Source organism: Ambystoma mexicanum, chromosome 12 (assembly GCF_040938575.1).
Source record: "Ambystoma mexicanum isolate Mex_15411 chromosome 12, UKY_AmexF1_1, whole genome shotgun sequence".
Classification (NCBI taxonomy): Eukaryota; Metazoa; Chordata; class Amphibia; order Caudata; family Ambystomatidae; genus Ambystoma; species Ambystoma mexicanum.
The window spans coordinates 449,194,652-449,203,447 of record NC_090936.1 but is presented as its reverse complement, the minus strand read 5'-3'; positions in this window follow the sequence as shown (position 1 = coordinate 449,203,447).

The following is an 8,796-nucleotide window of genomic DNA, read 5'->3' as shown; positions in this document are numbered from 1 at the left end:
TCTTTCGCAGCCTTCACCCTGCGTGTCTGCTTCGTTCCAGGGTCCAGTAAGTGAAGCGCTGCTCTCTGTCACCTGCAAACACCCAGGAATCTCTTGCTGGTTCCTGGCACTCCTGCAGCGTGTCCTTCTTGCGCAGCAGATTCTTTCTCCTTCATTGGTGAGCCGCCTGGCTCCTCTGCACCACTTTCTGCCTCTCTGTTCCTCGAACCTCACAGAGAGGTGCAGCTCTCTCCCACCAGCAGCAGACCTCAACTCTCTACCTCTGCCATTTAAATATCTTGGGAACAGGTGTATGTGAGAAACGAATAGAGCAGTTGCTGCGCTTGTGTCCTCCTTCGCTCTGCATTGCTCGATTCCTCTTCCTCATACAAATATTTTGGTAATTCTGGGAAAGGAAATCCAGTTTTGACAATTGGTTTGAAAAACTTGGATAAACATTCTCAATGGTTTTAAACAGCAAATGCGCCCTGGATGATTGATAGGTGGAACTGGAGAGGGTGTTTCATAAGTCTCACAAGGCAGACCAAAGTTGGAAGGTTGGCCTATGGGTCTGAGGAAAGGGTTTTCCCTATTCTTCATAGGAGAAGGAGTAGATGTATGACAGTAGGCCATTAGAGTATTAGATGTGCGAGGGTTAATTTCAAGGAAAAATGGGGGATACCCTGTCTCATCTGCCAAGTCACCCTGTTAGACCAGAAACGACCCTATAGTATGTATAGTAGGTATATTATGTTAGCCAGAAACCAATCGCATCATGTGACAAACATCGCAATCGCAAAATCGTCAATGTAACCAGAGGGCATCCATTTTGTGAAATGTCAGCCATTCGCTTTTTTCTCCTTTCTGTCAAAACGCTTTGCAAAATGTATTCTATGCTTCGAAACTCACACACGGTGCAAGGCCACGGCCTGAATACTGAAAGACTAACACAGACAGGAATATCAAACGATAAAGAAATACATTGTTTTCCTCTCTCATGAAGTCCTTGAAGGCGAGCAGAAGCTGCATCTAATCAGCAGACCAGGTGCCGGCATGTCTTGTAAATGCTGTAGTAAAAGGCAGTTAAAGCATGAATGATATTCTTTTAGCAGTACTCCTTCGCGGAGACTGGTATTTTCTGCTTCAGAACTGTCTGACCCGACCCTTAGTTTCATGAATCGAAACACATAGATAACGTGCTAAGGAATATTTCTCTCCTACGAACATGATATCCTTGCTGAACAAAGAGCTCTATGTTCCCCATAACAGAGAGCTGTCTCTGCTACTATTGCTAGAATAACTATATTTAGACTGAATAGAGACTTGTCATAACGTGTCATAATTGTCATGATTGTCAATCACCGAACCCTAGCCTGAACGATACATTTATGGGAGGATTGATTTGCCTTCAAAAGATTGCATGTTATGTATATATATTGTTGCTTGACCGTTGCTCGCTCTCTTGCGTCTCACAAGGTCTGGGTACACACGTTGTGAGACGTTGAGACCCCAGTCGGCCGACTGAGAATACTTTGAAATAAACCAGACTTGTTTGGAAATCGAACCTCGTGTCTATGGTGTCACTAGTGTATATGGTTATTGTGCCTTAGTTTCCATATGCAGTCTTTATGGCCTAGCAACCCTTACTTTCATGAGGGTCATCTCCCCCTCAGTGATCCTCCCTCAAATAGCTACCCCCAGTGTTCTGATGAGAGAGCGTCTGCCTCACCCTGGCCACATTAGGGGAGGTTCCCCCCAAAGAAGTAGTGAAGACACTGCCAGATTCATCACAGTAGGGAAACACCTCTAAGAGCAGAAACAGAGAGCCATTTCCCCACCCCCTTTATTTAAAATAAAGGTTTATGATCAAAATCCTAAGTCTCTGTGTCTGTTTCTCATTCTTGGTTCCTCACATAGTGCTAATGCCTCCATTATGTCCGGCAGAGTTTTTTCCCAACCACTCAGACGGGGTGTTTTGTATTCTAGCCCCTAGTTCTAATGGCGTTTCAGCAGATTTTAGTCTAATCTCCCGGAACTTATAATGGTAGAAACCCTCAGTTTGTCCTACTCTGTGTAGTAGATCTTGTGTTATGTTATCAGAGATTATACATGATTCCCAGGAGATTAAGGGTCTCCTAGGACACCTGGAGTTCACCCCCTAACAAGGGAGCGAGATAACAAGTCTTTATCTCTTCACTCCAGAGCAACTGTTGAGCAAACCTCTCAACATTTTTAAATACATTTCCTAAGTCTTCCCCTTCCCGATAAGGCTGGAGAATCTCATGTTGTAAAATGGGTCTTAGCTGGGTAGGCGCAATTTTGTCCAAGCCTTCTTAGGATTTTATATCGCCTGGATTTGGTGGTTGACCAACTGGTCCAGTAATGCCTCCAGGGGATTCTATCAAAACGTACAACTTCCCCTTTCTCTATGCCCAACTACTCCTCACCTGAATCTCCGGTAGAGCTAGTAGAGTCGACCAATCCTGTCTTCTTCGGTATTTCTTTGATGCCTTCTTCTTTTTGGTTCTTTTTCGACGTAAATAAGGACGTGGCTCTCTGAGGCCACCTTGACCGGATGGGTACCAAATCCGGTGATCTCCCAGGAGCCAGTCCCAAAACTCCAGGGAAAAAGCCATTGGCAAAAAACCCTGTGTAGCGGATCTTCTCAATTGTGGGAAGGAGTATCCAATATGTTAACAGTGATTCTGCTGTGGTGACAAAGGGTCTGTAGGGGTAGTAGATATGCTGAAGAATGTCAAGCAATCAAGGACACGAACAGACTTGTAGTATGGAGAAACTACAAGATCCAGCATGCACCGCAGGAGGCAGACGCTGTTCGAAGAGAACTGTAATCCAAAAGTCACCGCAGAAGGCAGACGTAGTCTGGGGATACTGCAAGACTCGGCAGGTACCGCAGAAGGCAGGCGTTGCGTAGGACCAGCGGCTTTGTAGGAAACTACGGTACCAGGAGCTGCGGCACCGTAGTAATATCGCAGCAGTGACAGAGTTCACTGGTAAAGGAACTGGAAGCAGACAGAGCCTCAGAAAGGTGAAAAGGCAGAATAAAAAGGAATAATGAGAAAAAAGGTAGTAGATAAGGCAGAATCAGAAAGAAAGTAAAATACAAGTAAAGGAACAGAAAACCGAAGTAATGAGAAAAGAAACTCCCGTGAATTTACCAGAATAAACCGCTGATGAGTATACACCTGAAAGGGGTAGCACCGCGAGTGAATGCAGAAAGGGAGAAAAGGCTGAGGCAAGAAGGAGAAGGTAAGGTCTTCTGTGTGACAGAAAAACACGAGCAAAGGGGCAACGAACAAAGTTCGAAATTAACGATGATACAACGCACCGTTGTTACTGTGCGTGATGCGTATATACGCTCCGGACGCCATCTTGGAGGAAGGCTAGACTGTTAACTGGAGATAGAAGGCATCCATCTTAGGTGTATCTCCACCTATACCATAACTTCCATGGCTGGTGCATAACATTATGCCCCCTTCGATAATGGTTTAAATTCCAGTCGCTTCTGGTGATATATCCAGAAATACTGGATTTTCACAAAAGTGAAACCTAAAACCAAAGAGGAAACGGCCAAATTTTAGTACCACACAATATAAACTGCCTACACAGATCTCTTAATAGGAGGCTGTAAGTGGCAAAAGATATATTTGTGTACCTAAACTGATCTATTCCGACTTTAGATAAAAAAAAGTTAGTATCAGTCTAATAATCCTTTCTGCCTATTCCTTCCACTTTTGTGAAAATCCAGTATTTCTGGATATATCACCAGAAGCGACTGGAATTTAAACCATTAGGCGAACCGAATGGGGTTCGCAGGTATGTTCTTTTATGTGTGTTTTTCCTGAATTGTTGAAGTAAGACATAGGGGGGGCGGTGGATGCCAATGGAAAGGATATTTAGCACTTAAAAGCATATGTGCTAATAAGCAGGAATATGGGAATAACTGTATTCCTTTTTGAACCCTGCAGCCCTAAATGAAATTGGGGGGCTGCTTATGGGTATACGAAAATAGATTGATTTGGTCGGTTGAGGGTTTCGCTAAAAATAGCTGCATTAAAACGGTACAGATATGACTGGGGCTAAAGAGATATTCATTTGGACTTAAGAGACATTTTTGTTCTGATGTTCAATGTATGATCCTAATTGTTAGAGAGAGTTACTGATAGAAGGTTGACAGCAGCATGGTTTTAACTATGTTTTTATTGTACGTTTGTTTGTTTTTAGAATGTTGCTATTGTTCATCCAATCCTGATGAAGACACACCTAATATGTCGAGTCGAAACTATTAACCAACTGGGAAGCCTTTATTACAAAGAAGATTGATATTGTTAGGCACCAATAGTCGATATTTTATCTGGAATGAACTATTATCAACAATGTTAAGATGTTGTGATTCACTAACAACACAATGAAAAGAAGTAGATTAATGAAATGATTAGTTGTGGTAATTTCTTAGTACCTTTTAGACACTAAATTAGTGAATGAGTGTATGGATGCATGATTAGTAAAAAGATTTTTAAGAATTAATTAAATGTCAATGTTTCTATATGTTTTTTAGACAAATCTAAATAAAATTAATATAATGATTTGAGTTTCACATTCTTCTGCCCACCTTCTTTAGTCTCTCTCGTCCTCCTGGTACAATTCTGTTATATTATATGTTTCTACCTCTAGGTACCAGTGAAAGTTGAGGTTCCCACCTTGGGTTTGTTGGTTAAGTGCAGCAATTTGCTGTGTGGGGAACAGGGCCCTTTGGTCTTACTCCTTTGTGATTTTACAGAAGCTTTTTCCTCCCTGTATTGAGGTTCAGTCCACTCATTGCTGGACGGTGTTTGCCCTCCTTGGTACCCAGTTTGCATTATGTCTGCTTCTGATTCAGTGTCATTTAGTGAAGAACAGTTAGCAGAGGCCATTAAGATCCCTTCGTTTTTTGACAAACTGCAGTTAGATAACGTGACGGGGGACTATCTAAATATAACCAGTGATAGTATTCTACGTTTAAAGAAAAAGAAATTTAGAACGGAAATGCACAGTCACCTTCTAACAGAATATTTAAAGAAGAATATCATTCCTACGGGATTACTCGTTCGTAACGAGCTCTGCTTATTTGTGGATGACGCTGAATACAAAAATGCGTTCTCCGGCATAGGAACGAAATGTAGTAGGGACTCGATGTTACTTACTATAAACACAGCGCTAAAAAAGAGCATGGCTGTTGGGGAAGAGATTCAAAAAGCCGAATTGGCATTTAAGGCAGACAATACCATTTTGAATATTAAAGACAAGTTGGAACTAATTGAGAATAAAGTAACAGATTTCATTAAAATTACCACCTCCAAGAAGATGGAGAAATTGATTAAGGATGTGAAAAATTTCTCTAAAGAGGTGGCATATCCATATTTACATGTGGATTACCAAGGTCCAACTAATTGGAGCCATCCAGATAATACCTTGGGTACACCGATTCGAAGAAAAGTCACTTTTTCCGATACTTCATCGGAGGAAGGGGATGGTTACCAAAGAGGGAGGAGAGGGAATATGCAAAGGCAAAGAAACAGAGGGTTTCAAAGAGGAGGCAGAAGAGGGAGACAAAGTATGTTTTTTCCATATCCCCCCTACTTCTATCCACAAGGATTTGTCCCCTCAGGACCCATGCAAACTTATCCATCGCAAGAACTCCCTTTTCCTCCACCCCAAACAGGCCCTCCGCCCTTAGGAAACATATTCGAAACAAGAAGGCGAGCATACAGAAGGTAAATTCCCCCTCAGCTGTGTACAATTTGTCTGAAAAAATTTTGACCACCAAGGAAATATCCATATTAGAAAAAGGGTTTTCCTTCATTCCGATGAAGGACCCCAGCAAAATGGATGTGGAAACAGAGTTGAGGAGTTTCTTTCGTAAAATTAGACTTAAAGATTTTTTTGGCGATTCCCCCTCTGAATCTATTGAAACAGTGGCTAATACTCCGTTCAAACCACCATCCTCTTTCACTCCTTCTCTTAATATGATCTCTAAAGAAACTGCCACATTTGAAAAGGCAGTACTTCGAGACTTTAATGCCATCTATGAGAAAAAAGAGAAAAACAGGCGAGATACCCAATGCTTTAACTTCACCAAAGACGATTGGGTAGGATTAAAGAATTTACAATCAGACAGATCGGTTGTTATCAAGAAAGCTGATAAGGGAGGAGGAGTTGTAGTGTGGGATGCTGTTAAATATGACTGTGAGGTTATGAGACAATTGAATAACCAAGAAGTTTATGTTAAACTGCAGGGAGATCCCTCTCAGAGTATACTGAAAGAAATAGAAACTTTGGCTAAGGATGCTCTAGAAAGGGAAATCATCACTCAGAAGAATTCTATTTCCTTGTCCCAAAGAACGCCAGGACTCCCTTAATTTATATGCTGCCTAAAATTCATAAAAGCATGGCCGCACCGCCTGGTAGACCTATTGTCTCTCTTAGTGGGTCCATTCTTGAACCTATGGGGCAATATTTGGACCATTTTTTGAAACCTTTGGCGAAGAAAACTCCCGCCTACTTATCCGACTCCTCTGATGTTATTAGAATTGTGGAGGCATTTCCTTTCAATAGTAACCACGACATGCTTATTACCTTAGACGTGGAATCACTATATTCTAACATCCCCCAGGGGGACTCACTGGGGATTATGAATAGGTTTTTACAAACCAGGACCGACATTATTTCTGTCCCTAGTGAGTTCTTGGTTGAATTATTGGAAATTGCTCTCACCAGAAACTTCTTTAGATTTAAGAATGCATATTATATGCAGATTAAGGGGACGGCGATGGGGGCATCTTTTGCTCCCAACTATGCAACCCTTTACATGTGGGATTTCGAGGAATCTAATATTCTGATAGACTCGAACCCTTTCAGACCAGCTCTTAAATTATATAAGAGGTATATCGATGACATACTTATCATTTGGGACAGTAGTAGGGGAGGCTTTAACGCGTTCTTTTTATGGATTAACAACTTAAACCCCAATTTGAAGTTTGCGATTCAAACGAGCAATAAGGAGATTGCTTTTTTAGATCTCCTTATTAAGGTAGATACAAATGTTCTTGCAGTGGACCTTTACAGAAAGGAATCCGATAGGAATACAATACTGCACCACGAAAGCTTTCATGCCCAATCTTTGAAATCGAATATCCCTTATGGGCAGTTTCTGAGGGCCAGGAGAAACTGTACTAAAATAGAAGACTTTAATAAACAAGCTTCGATTATTGAAGAAAGGCTGGCTGAGAGAGGATACCCTAAAAGATTACTTAAACAGTCAAGAAAACGTGCTAGGTACCAGCATAGAGATGTCCTCTTAAAAAAGGATATCAAAGAAAGGAAGTTGGGGGGTGACCAACTAGTATGCGCCCTTACGTACAACACCCAACATAACAAAATTAAGAAGATCATATCCAACCATTGGCATTTACTTCAGCTTAATATGCTGAAATTTGCCAAACCCATTTATGCATTTAAGAGAGGCAGAAATATTAAGAACTGGGTCTCCAAAGCTGACAGAAATACGGCTCAAAATAGCCAACCGACCATCACTGCCACTTGGGGTATGTTGCCCGTTAAGGGACACTATCCATGTGGTAATTGCTCGAGTTGTGCCAGTACTTCTGCTACGGCCTCTATTAAGATTTATGAAAGAAACTGGGATTTGAGGCATCACACCACCTGCCTCAGCACCAATGTTATACATGTTATCATATGCCAGTGTAAAAAAGCTTACATTGGGAAGACGTCCAGAGCTGTTAAATTACGCATAAGTGAGCACAAATCTAAGATTAGAACGGGTCAGCAGAATGCTCCATTAACCACGCATTTTTTTTAACTGAGCCATAGGCCAGAAGATCTGAAATGGTGGACATTAGAGAAATTGTTGGGCACTGACGCGGCCAATACGGCCGCGCGCCTAGCGCAAAAAGAACAATGGTGGATATATCACACCAACAGTCTAGAGATGGGCCTGAATCAACGAGAAGAATGGAATTGATTTTCTTTTTGCCTTTCCCTCGTTTACCCTTGGGATTCCAATCGTTAGGAGTTCACTCTATTCCATCTTTTGTCCAGGATGAACGTCTGTTTTAGTCCTTCCTTTGTGTTTATGCCACCTTTTGGAAATAAAGAGGGGACTATGTTGGACGTTTTCCTGTCCTTCGGTTTCCTGATGCGCACAGCGTTGACATCACAGGCTGCGATTGCTGCAAATAAGGTAAGCGGGCTGTAAGTAGGTGTTGTTGTTTCTGGCCGTAGTGTTTATTTTAGCTACGGTTGACTGGATCTGTTTATTGCAAAACAAAAGAGTTGATGGCTGGAAGGTTTAGAATAAATCTTGACCTCTGGCATTGCTCTGGGCAACCCTCCAGACCATCGTTCTTCGCCTGCCAAGCCATTACAAAAGGGGAAAGACCATATGCAAATCAGGCTTGGTCCCACCCCCAAAGGGGTAGTCCAGCCCGAACTGCTAGCTCACATCCCTTTTGCACAAGACCACAAGCATCCCCAGACATGTTTCAGCCTTGTTGGGCGTCATCAGTGAGGAGTAGCTTGGGTCTCTAGGCCCAGCAGGCAAGGGACCCACATCTGGGCATACCCTTCCCACTCGGGGTGAGAATAGCAAAACAAAAGAGTTGATGGCTGGAAGGTTTAGAATAAATCTTGACCTCTGGCATTGCTCTGGGCAACCCTCCAGACCATCGTTCTTCACCTGCCAAGCCATTACAAAAGGGGAAAGACCATATGCAAATCAGGCTTGGTCCCACCCCCAAA